General features: G+C 45.2%; 1 pseudogene across 1 annotated transcript; it reads right to left on the bottom strand.

Moving 5' to 3' along the window:
* Positions 1–316: 316 nt before the first annotated feature.
* LOC148140947 (zinc-binding protein A33-like) lies at positions 317–8,063 on the bottom strand (annotated as a pseudogene). Its single transcript, XR_015752988.1, has 3 exons — positions 7,972–8,063; positions 7,747–7,868; positions 317–941 (listed from the first exon to the last, which is right to left on the bottom strand). The product of XR_015752988.1 is annotated as a zinc-binding protein A33-like (transcript).
* Positions 8,064–11,468: the final 3,405 nt, after the last annotated feature.

Below are 11,468 nucleotides of genomic sequence, written 5' to 3'. Positions count from 1 at the left end.
GGAAAGATGTACTGGACTGAGAATAAGGGAAAGAAGATGCAGAATACATTTTCAAATGACAAGGCTTCAACTTTAAAAAACTCCAGGGTGACTCAGTCTGCAGATTGGCATGGCATTAAGAAAGATGAATCCATGAGATGGGCACCAGTTTAAACTGCTTGTCAGGGTGAGGGGACGGGGGGTGTTAATGTGGATAACTAGCAAGTGCTGACAAATAATGGAGAGGCTGAGGCAGGGTGAGGCAGACACCAGGAGGCAGTGGATTGACTGGCAAATTCCGGACACTCCCAACTGGCTGAGGCCTTGACTTGCTGGATTTCCCAGGAGATTTGTGCATCACGTTTCCCCAACCAACGTTAGAGCTCTGACGAGGTGTGCCCCATTCCCCCTTCCCCTGAACCCGTTACAGTTTCACGTGGCACAGTTTGAGGGGCTCGGAGTTCCTGGTGTTTAACCAGGGGTTGAAGAAGGGGAAGAGTTTGCCGTTGAAGGTGTCGGTGAAGGTGTAGAGGTGGCTCATGCTGTTGGCATCATAAAAGGAGATTTGCCCTCCCTCGTAATCCAGGTAGACCCCTATCTTCTTGGGCTTGGCGCCCAGTTTGAGGAGGGTGGAGGGAGCAGTCAGGGCCCTGTAGATGTGCTCTCGCCTCTGACATATGGTCCAATAGCCAATCGAGGGCATCAGCGTGATCTGGCCCTTCATTTGGGCATTCTCCCGGGCCAAGCCCAAGTCCCAGTCGGTCTTGTTAGCCACCTCCCCACCCAGTAGTGCCGGCCGGAGCTGAAGCCCTGGCTGCTCAGCACGCAGGTGCAGGTCTCGAACCTCTCCCTGTTGTTCGGTAGGTTTCTCCTCTCATCGCTGGCGCAGACCACGGTCAGGTCCTCGGACAGCAGGAGCCTGGCCTGCGCTGTGCCAGGATCCAGGGTGAGCGGCGCTGGCACTTTGTTTGTGAAAATAACAAGAAGGTTAGAAACGCGCGACACGGGAACAATCAAAACCAGACACTATCAAGAGAAGAGCTGTCAACTGTTGTGGCGACATGGTGGCTCAGGGATCAGCGCTGCTGCCTCACAGCGCCAGAGACCCAGGTTCAATTCCCACCTCGGGCAACTGTCTGTGTGGCGTTTGCACATTCTCCCCGAGTCTGCGTGGGTTTCTGCCGGGTGCTCTGGTTTCTTCCCACAGGCTAAACATGTGCGGGTTCAGTGAACTGGCCATGCTAAATAATCCCATAGTGTTCAGGAATGTGTAGGTTAGGTAAATTAGTCAGGGTAAGTATAGGGGAATGAACAATGGGATTGGGTGGGATACTCTTCAGAGGGTCAGTGTGGACTTGTTGGGCCAAAGGGCCTGTTTCCACACTGTAGGGATTCTATAAAATCCAGTCAGGGAAATCAACTGGTTAGCAAGTTTAGATTTCATGGAATACAGGGGGAACTAGCCAGAACTGGCTTAAAGGTAGAAGACAGAGGGTGGTGGTGGAGGCTTGTTTTTCAGACTGGAGGCCTGTGTCCAGTGGAGTGGCACAAGGATCGGTGCTGGGTCCTCTACTTTTCGTCATATTTATAAATGATTCGGATGCGAGCTAAGAGGTACAGTTAGTGAGTTTGCAGATGACACCAAAATTGGAGGTGTAGTGGACAGCGAAGAGGGTTACCTCAGATTACAACAGGATCTTGACCAGATGGGCCAATGGGCTGAGAAGTGGCAGATGAAGTTTAATTCAGATAAATGTGAGGTGCTGCATTTTTGGAAAGCAAACCTTAGCAGGACTTGTACACTTAATGGTAAGGTCCTAGGGAGTGTTGCTGAATAAAGAGACCTTGGAGTGCAGGTTCATAGCTCCTTGAAAGTAGTGTCACAGGTAGATAGGACAGTGAAGAAGGCGTTTGGTATGCTTTCCTTTATTGGTCAGAGTATTGAGTACAGGAGTTGGGAGGTCATGTTGCAGCTGTACAGGACATTGGTTAGGCCACTGTTGGAATATTGCGTGCAATTCTGGTCTCCTTCCTATCGGAAAGATGTTGCGACACTTGAAAGGGTTCAGAAAAGATTTACAAGGATGTTGCCAGGGTTGGAGGATTTGAGCTATAGGAAGAGGCTGAACAAGCTGGGCCTGGAGCATCGGAGGCTGAGGGGGTGACCTTATAGAGGTTTACAAATTAATGAGGGGCATGGATAGGGTAGAGAGGCAAAGTCTTTTCCCTGGGGTGGGGGAGTCCAGAACTAGAGGGCATAGGTTTTATGTGAGAGGGGAAAGATATAAAAGAGACCAAAGAGGCAACACTTTCATGCAGACTGTGGTCCCTGAATGGAATGAGCTGCCAGAGGAAGTGGCTGGTACAATTGCAACATTTAAGAGGCATTTGGATGGGTATATGAATAGGAAGGATTTGGAGGGATATGGGCCGGGTGCTGGCAGGTGGGACTAGATTGGGTGGGGTTATATGGTTGGCATGGACAAGTTGGACTGAAGCGTCAGTTTCCATGCTGTACATCTCTATGACTCTAGAATAGAAACATCTTTCGAATAGAATCCCTACAGTGGGGAAACAGGCCCTTTGGCCCAACAAATCCACATCGAACTTCCGAAGAGTATCCGACCCAAATCCATTCCGCTACCCCTGACTAATGCACCTAACCTCCACATCCCTGAACACTATGGGGCAATTTCGCATGGCGTATCCACCCTAACCCGCACATCTTTGGACTGCAGGAGGGAACCAGAACAAACCCACGCAGAGATGGAGAGAATGTGCAAATCCCAGTCACCCAAGGCTGGAATCGAACCCAGGTTCCTGGCGCTGCAAGACTGCAGTGCTAACCACTGAGCCACTGTACAGGACAGGAAAAAACATGCAGCTTGCTGCCATAGGGAGTGTTTGGATTGGAGAGTGTGTGCATTTCAGGGGAAGCTGGATAAGTGAATGAGGAAACATCAATAGAGAGTCACAGCGGGAAGGGGTAGGCTGTAGTGGAGTGTAACACTTCATGGAGTTGGGCAGGAAGCTCAGACAGGTACTGTGTGAGTTAAATGACTCTAAGGTCCGAGGTTTGGTCCCCAAACTGGTTAAGCCTGTTGGCTTCACGCCAGGAACGCAATAATCCGCGTGTTTGTCTGAGCCATGTCTTTGTGCCAATGTTAGATATCTGGAATGTGGCCCAGTGTTCCGAGGTGCTCGGTTACAACCTCTCACGGGGCGTTAGTTCAAATCCCAATGCTACCTGAGTTTCAGTGTAGTGGTAGCGTCCCTACCTTTGGAAGCAGTGCTGTAATGGTAGTGTCACTGAGTTAGTAATGCAGCATCTCAAGCTAACATTCTGTTCAAATCCCCCAACGGCAAATATTGACATCTTACTTGAAGAGAAAAATGTGATGAAAAGCTGACCTAATGGCGACCATGTCACAACTGGAAAAAACCTCATGCAGTTTATTAACGTCCCTGACATAAGCATTGCCCCTTTCGGGCTTTGCTTATTACTGGTTCCCAGCCACATTGAAGTTTTTCCTGATGAAGGAGTATTGAATACAATTATTTCTGCAATTGGTATCTTTGCTGAGTCCCTGCACAACATGGGTGATGTGAGGAAAAATAAGCACTATCGCAGGGGAGAAGAAAGATAAAATAAAGAAAAATATAACCAGGAGATCTGGAACCTCCTCAGTTCAGGGGACTGACTCTGAGCTTGCTGGTCACCGCCAGTGAACTGTGAGGGCACTTCCTGTGATGGTGACTCTCTTGGCTGTGAAAGAAAAACACAGCGTGAACTGACATAAACATTGAGACTGAGGGGGAGATTTGTTACAAGTGTCTGAGATTATGTCAGGTTCAGACATTATGGACAAGGAAAGGAAATCTCTTCATCAGCTCATGGCGCAAACACTGGAGGGACTCAGGAACACGTTTTATTCATACACGTGGGTATCTCTGGCTAGGCCAGCATTCATTACCCATCACTGTGGCTGTGGAGTCACATCTAGGCCAGGTAAGGATGGCAGTTTCTTTCCCTAGGAGACATTCATGAACTAATTCTGCTTTTACCAATAATCAAAATTGGCTTTATGGTCATCATTTGGTTCATAAGTTCAAATATTTTTTCATTGAATTCAAATTCCACCATCTGCCATTCCCTAGAACGTTATCTGGATCTCTGGTTAACAGTCCAGGGATAATAGCACTAGGTCACTGTCTCCCCCATTTGGTGTTTATATGTTAGTCCATGTTTTACATTGCACTACAGCCCATTCCTAACCCTTCCCAGTGTGGCTCTCCATTCTTTCCCCACTTCCGAAGAGAAACTGAAATCCAGTTCTACAGGGTGTGCAGGAACAGAGGAACTGGCAGGGCTTGTGTACAGCTCTTTGATGTTGGCAGGATGTGTAAAGATATCATTCGGAGCAGGAGTAAGGCCATTCAGCCCCTCTAGGCTGCTCCACCATTCAGTCAGGTCACGCTGATCTGACGGCTCTACATTCCCACCTACTCCCATGCCCAACCCACCTCATTCATCAACAATCTATCTGTCTCTGCCTTAAAAAGATTCAAGAGCTCTGCTTCCTCTGCCTTTCAAAGGAAAGGTCTCCAAAGACACACGGTCTCTTCATTCCTGCCTTAAATAGGACACACCGAGAGAGAACCAGAGGCTACACAGCCTGGGAGATGTTGGCCATCAGAAGAAACAAGTACAAAAGCAGGGAGTGTTATCCTGGACCTTGGTCAAGCTCCGATTAGGCCTCAGGTCCAGGTTACCCTACTTTAGAAAAGATGTCCTTTAGAGGGGGCAAGCCGAGGTTTCCCAGAATAGCTCCAGCTACAAGGCTGGGGTGGAGAAGCTAAACTTGTTCTCTATGCAGCACAAGCACTCGTGGGCAGATGTGATACAAGCCTCCAACATTATGCTCAGTTTGGATAATGCGGGCAAGGACAATAGTCTTCCCATCTGCTCATAGTACAAACACGAAGGGACATTTAAAGTTTTGGATACATGGTGCAACATCTTTCTAATGCAGCAAGTGGTAACGCCCTGAACTTGGTTACTCACAAGGTCAGTGCAAACTGAAACAATCCATGGCTTTGGAAGGAAACTGGTTTGGTTGTTTGAATGAAGTAAACTTTGGAGGCACACATGGATAAAGTGGAGAAATAGGACTAACTGAATACTTTACAGAAGGCCATCATTGACTCAGAATTTGACTCTAATTCTCTTAATTAGAAAAACATCTGCACACAACACACAGCTCCCCAATGTGACACATTCCCCCTCTCGTTCGGTTACTAATAAGCCTCTTGTTACAAAATGACTCTCCTTCCACAAAACAGGCAATTTTTTTTACTTTTTAATTCCATTTCTCTATTTCTGCAGATGGAATTGATTGACCCCTTCTTAAGGAAAACCCAGTAAAATTTGCAAATGAAGCACACTTCATTTGGGCGGCACGGTGGCACAGTGGTTAGCACTGCTGCCTCACAGCACCAGAGACCTGGGTTCAATTCCCACCTCAGGCGATTGACTGTGTGGACTTTGCACATTCTCCCCGTGTCTGCGTGGGTTTCCTCCGGGTGCTCCGGTTTCCTCCCACAGTCCAAAGATGTGCAGGTCAGGTGAATTGGCCACGCTAAATTGCGCATAGTGTTAGGTAAGGGGTAAATGTAGGGGTATGGGTGGGTTGTGCTTCGGCGGGTCGGTGTGGACTTGTTGGGTCGAAGGGCCTGTTTCCACACTGTAAGTAATCTAATCTAAAAATACTGGTCCAACTTGTACAGCTCAGAATAGTACAAGCAGCATGTTCATTTCTAATTACACTATTACGTTTTGTTTTAAACTATGTTTTTTCTCCTCTGAGTTTGCTCAAATAGTATAGACCCGTTGTGCCTTCAGTATCCACAGAGAAAGAGTGACTCAGAGAGTGGTTTTCTGACAGCATTGTGGCATAGTGGTTAGTGCTGCTGCCTCACAGCACCAGGGACCCAGGCTCAACTCCAGCCTCGAGCAACAGTCTGCACATTCTCCCTACATCTGCGTGGGCTCTCTCTGGATGCTCTGGTTTCTTCCCACAGTCCCAAGATGTGCAGGTTAGGCAGATTGATCATACAAAATTGCCCATAGTGTGCAGGTCTGTGCAGGCTGGGTGGATTAGCCACGGGATACGCAGGGTTACAGAGATGGGCTCGGGGAGTGGGTTTGGGAGGGATGCTCTTCAGACAGTTGGTGTCGATAGGCCAAAGGGCCTGCTTCCACAATGCAGGGACTGTCTGATTCTATGAATGAGTTTGTGAGTGAATAAGAGGCTCTGTATGTGTGTGAGAGTGAATGTGAGTGAACCCTGAGACTGGGAGTGAACTGGATATGTACACACCCTCCTTCTTGTCCAGACACCATTGCAGAAAAACCCAGGGTAAAAGGCAGCTTGTTTCTGATCCCCACTTTCATATGAATTCCACCCAGAGTGCATGTTCCATGATAACATCAGATGCAAAAATAGTCTCAGTTAAACTAATTCCTTTGCTCAGCTTGGGTCCTCACCAATCACCCTGCTGACCAAGATTAAAGGCACAAGTTTCTCTCCCTCTCTGACACCTTCTTAAGTGAAAGAGTAAAACAGATTTTATTGATTAGCTTTGCTGACTTGGCATTTTCTAATGGTCATGTTTATGAATTGGTCATTTTCAAAAATGATCAAATTATTGCATTCACATTGATATTTTTTTCAACTCATATTTACTGTTGTGTCAAACCCTTCCTTTCAGTAATTTGCTCATCAGCACCTTCAGTGAGATATAGTTTGAAATGTAGTTCCTCTCATGTGAAGGCTGGATATTCCCTTGACATTTGACTTGCATACATCAGAACATTTAACAAGAATTCCAATTCAAAATACAAGCTCACACTTATGTGAGAGGAGAGTGATGATTGCTTGATAAATGGACTGCAATTGGTAGAGGCATTGCCATGGAGAATGCACCAGTTAATGGTGATTGACAGTGAACTGCCAGACTTCGATAAATTTTAAATCAGGAAGGTTGGCTCTAATTGGTCAAGATATTGCCCTGTGAAATGAATGGGCAAATGGCTGTCCCCTATTTTGTTGAGTAGAAACAGACACTCTGTAGGTACATCTCTTTCTGCATGTTAAGAAAAGAGCCCTGTGCATTAATTTATACTGCCTCCAATAAACACAAAAGCACCACTGTGAGCCTGACTGATAATTCTAAATTGGTTTTCAGCATAATTCCTCATTTTTAAGGATATTCCAGAAAATTCTGCCCAATTGCAGAATCACATCGAGAATTGGACTCTGTGTTGTGAGTTTTGGGTCTGTCCAGTACCTTGCATGTTTGGTGAACAGCCAAACAGACTGCCATTTGATATGATCTGCCTGTCTTTGATGTATATGGTCTACATACCAGTCATCACACTGGCACTGAGTTCCACATACCATATTATGAATTAGTGTGATCGCAGAACAAGACGTTTATCTATTGGTTTGACTGGGAAAGTAAAAGGATTGCAATAAATCCATCTGTATTTACCAGAAAGAGATAATTGTAGTAAATCTATCAATTTTTACTGGAGAGAGAATTATAACCAAGGAGAAAGTGAGGTCTGCAGATGCTGGAGATCAAAGTTGAAACTTTATTGCTGGAACAGCACAGCAGGTCAGGCAGCATCCAGGGAACAGGAGATTCGACGTTTCGGGCACAGGCCCTTCTTCAGGAATTAGAACCAACCCATACGCCACTTACCAGGTGAGAGGATTTGTAACATTTCTTTCCAGACAGTGTATTGCAGGGGTCCCTTGAATATTCCCAATTCCAGGCCTTTGCTTATCACACTCGCTTCCGTTTTTTGTCCCATTTCCTGGAGTCTGAGAAAATGGATTAACAACATGTTTGCTTGAAATATTAACTAAAATAGTTAAAATTAAATACACCAATGGTGAATATGTAAGTCATATAATGTACACTCACCGCTTTCTTAATCCTTTGAATTCCCGTGTACAATTAAGAAGAACACAACGGTTAATAACGAGTAAAGCATTCTCACTGTTGATAACCTGCATTGATCTTTGCAGTCAGACAAATCTTAGGGAGGCAATGGTCAATTGTCCCAGACATTGCCTGGCATTGTATACAGACCAGAATAAGCTTGTAATTATTTGGGACCCCTCAGAAGGTCAAGACATTTTACAGTCAAACATGTGCATAGTATAGAACCAAATTCACCGTTGTAATATGCGAAATGTGGCACTGAATCTGTGCACTGTTATATCCCACAATTAACAGCATGGTAACTATTAGATGACCTGACATTTTTTAGATGCTGATGGAAGGATAGATATTAGCCAGGAAACCAGCAGAGCTGGTGAAGAGGCAGCTAGACTCCAAATGTTAGCTTGGATTCTGGGTAATCCAAGATGGTGGACGGGAAAAATTTCTGGCTGTAAGAGCTGCTCCTTTTTTTCTGAGGTATTTTAGGTGCTGGAGGTGATTTCCTCGAATTCCAGGAGCAACACAGAATCAGATAAGTTAATTGTTGTTTTAAGTCTGTCCAAGAGAAAGGCTGTATTAGTGAGTACAGTGGGTTCTTTCTTGATTATATGTTTTTGGAGATAGGTCTCTTGACTAATCTTAAAATATAAGCCATAGCTAATAATTTAACCTGGAGCAGTGTTTGTCGAGGAATAAGACGGTGTTATTTTCTGGGTCTGTAGATTGTGAAGGAGCAAAAACAGTCTTTGCAGTGAGATGTACTTCTTGTCAGATGTGGGAGTTTAAAGAGAGTTTAAGGGTTACTGCAGATTATATCTGCCATAAATGCTGTTGGATGCAAATCTTCTCAGATAGAGTGGATCGGTTAGAGAGACAGATAGAAGCAATGAGGAATTTGCAACAGCAACAGTATGTGATGGATGGCAGTTATAGAAAGGGGGGGAAGTCTCAGATACAGTCCCAAAGATGGGTGAACTCCAGTAAGGGTAAGAGAGGTAGGCACCTACAGCAGGAGTCTTTTGTGGGTATACCCATTTCAAACAGGTATGCTGTTTTGGAAAATGTAGGGGTGATGGATTCTCAGGGGAACGTAGCACAAACAGCCATGTTTCTGGTATTGAGACTGGCTCTAATGCAACAAAGGGTACGTCGGCTTCCAAGAGATCAATTGTGTTAGGGGATTCTGTAGTCCGAGGTACAGACAGATATTTCTGTGGCCAGCAGAAAAAAAAGCAGAATGGTGTGTTGTTTCCCTGGTGCCAGGATCAAGGATGTCTCAGAGAGGGTGCAGAATGTTCTCACAGGGGAGAGGGGCCAGCAGGAGGTCATTGTCCACATTGGAACCAACGACATTGGAAGGGAAAAGGTTGAGATTCTGAAGTGAGATTACACAGAGTTAGTCAAACATTTAAAAAGGAGGTCCTCAAGGGTAGTAATATCTGGATTGCTCCCAGTGCTATGAGATAGTGAGGGCAGGAACAGGAGGATAGAGCAGATGAATTCATGGCTGAGGAGCTGGTGTATGGGCAAAGGATTCACATTTTTGGATCATTGGAATCTCTTTTGGGATAGAAGTCACCTGTACAAGAAGGACGGATTGCACCTAAATTGGAAGAGGACTAATATATTGTCAGGGAAATTTGGTAGAACTCCTGGAAGAATTTAAACTAGTAAGTTGGGGGTAGGGTGGGACCTCAGGAGATAGTGAGGAAAGAGATCAATCTGAGACTGGTACAGTTGAGAACAGAAGTGAGTCAAACAGTTAAGGTAGGCAGGGACAAGGTAGGACTAATAAATTAAACTGCATTTATTTCAATGCAAGGGGCCTATCAGAGAAGGCAGATGAACTCAGGGCATGGTTAGGAACATGGGACTGGGATATCATAGCAATTACGGAAACATGGCTCAGGGATGGGCAGGACTGGCAGCTTAATGTTCCAGGATACAAATGCTACAGGAAGGATAGGAAGGGAGGCAAGAGAGGAGATGGAGTGGCATTTTTGATAAGGGATAGCATTACAGCTGTGCTGAGGGAGCATTCCTGTGAAATCTCTCATAAGCCGAAATGGCAAAAAGCGAAGAAGCATTAATTTATATGGGAAAAATTTCATCTTTCTTCGTAAAAGCGAAATCACCTCCAGATTTCTTTCGGTTAGCAAAAACAGGGGCTAATGTTGAAGCAAACGTGCATAAAGCAAACTTTAAAAAAACAGAGAATGCCTGTATTTGCTGTCCTTAATCAGAATAATACTGCTTCACACCCATTCATTCAATTTGTCATTTGTCAAACATCAGTCACATCCCGAAATACATCTCTACTTGCTAAAACAAAGCTCAAATATCCAGAAAAGTTGTTTGTGTCAGGAATGAGACACAATGCAGGTACAGGACACTTGTAAAAGGTGGCTCCAGATCATCAACAACAGAGTGTTATTTAAACGGAGAAGGGCTGCAGAGTGCTGCAACACAAAGGGATTTGTGCAGGAAACACAAAATGTGAGGACACGGGTACAGCAGGTAATCAGGAATGTTGTGGAAGGTTGGCCCTTATTTGAAGGGGTTGGAGGATAACAGTAGGGAAGTCCTAATGCAACTGTGCAAGGTGCCGGTGAGACGACATGTGGAATACTGTGGACAGTTTTGGTCCACCTATTTAAGGAAAGATATTATTTCATGGGTACAGTTCAGACAAGGTTCACCAGGATGATCCCTGGTATGGAGGGACTGCCTTATGAGGAAAGGCTCAACCGGTTAGGACTCTACTCACTGGAGTTTAGGAGAATGGGAGGTGATCTCTTTGAAACAGATAGGATTCTTAAGGGGCTTGGCAGGGTAAAGGATGTTTCCTCTCATGAGGCAGTCTCGAACCAGACAGCATAGTCTCAGAATAAAGGAGTGCCAATTTAAGACTGAGAAGAGATGGGATTTCTTGTCTCTGTGGGTTGAGAGTCTTTAAACACCTTGTCACAGAAAGCTGTGGGAGCAAGATCCTTGTGTATTTCTAAGGCGGAGATAGATAGTTTCTTGATCAGTAAGCAAATCAAGAGTTCGAGGGAAAGATGTACAGAATGTCGGATCAGCCACGATCCTATTAATGGAGAACCAGGCTCGAGCAGCTGAATGGTCAACTCCGATTTCATAGGATCTTGTGGCCCTAACAATTATTTATATACACACAGAACACCTTCCAGGGAATGAAACATCCCCTGTTCATTTTGGCATCACAAAACGCAGTGTGACACTGAGCCACACAGGAGATATTAGGTCACAAGAGCAAAAGCTTAGTCAACAGGTATGTTTTAATATCTTAGGGCAGAAGGAAGAGAGTGAAGGAATGACACAGAGGGGTTTAGGAAGGAAATTTGAGAGTTTGAGGCCTAGGCGACTGGAAATTTTGTTAAAAGGATAGATTGGCAAGGTTGGGACTGTTCTCCTTGGAGAGAAGCAGGCTAAATGGAGAAGACATTGAAGACATG

The sequence above is a fragment of the Chiloscyllium plagiosum genome, unplaced genomic scaffold, assembly GCF_037043375.1.
Source record: "Chiloscyllium plagiosum isolate Xiang-an unplaced genomic scaffold, Cpla_swu_hap1 HiC_scaffold_35, whole genome shotgun sequence".
Taxonomy (NCBI): Eukaryota; Metazoa; Chordata; class Chondrichthyes; order Orectolobiformes; family Hemiscylliidae; genus Chiloscyllium; species Chiloscyllium plagiosum.
The sequence above is the reverse complement of the archived record's forward strand: the minus strand, read 5'-3'. Positions and strand labels throughout refer to the sequence as shown.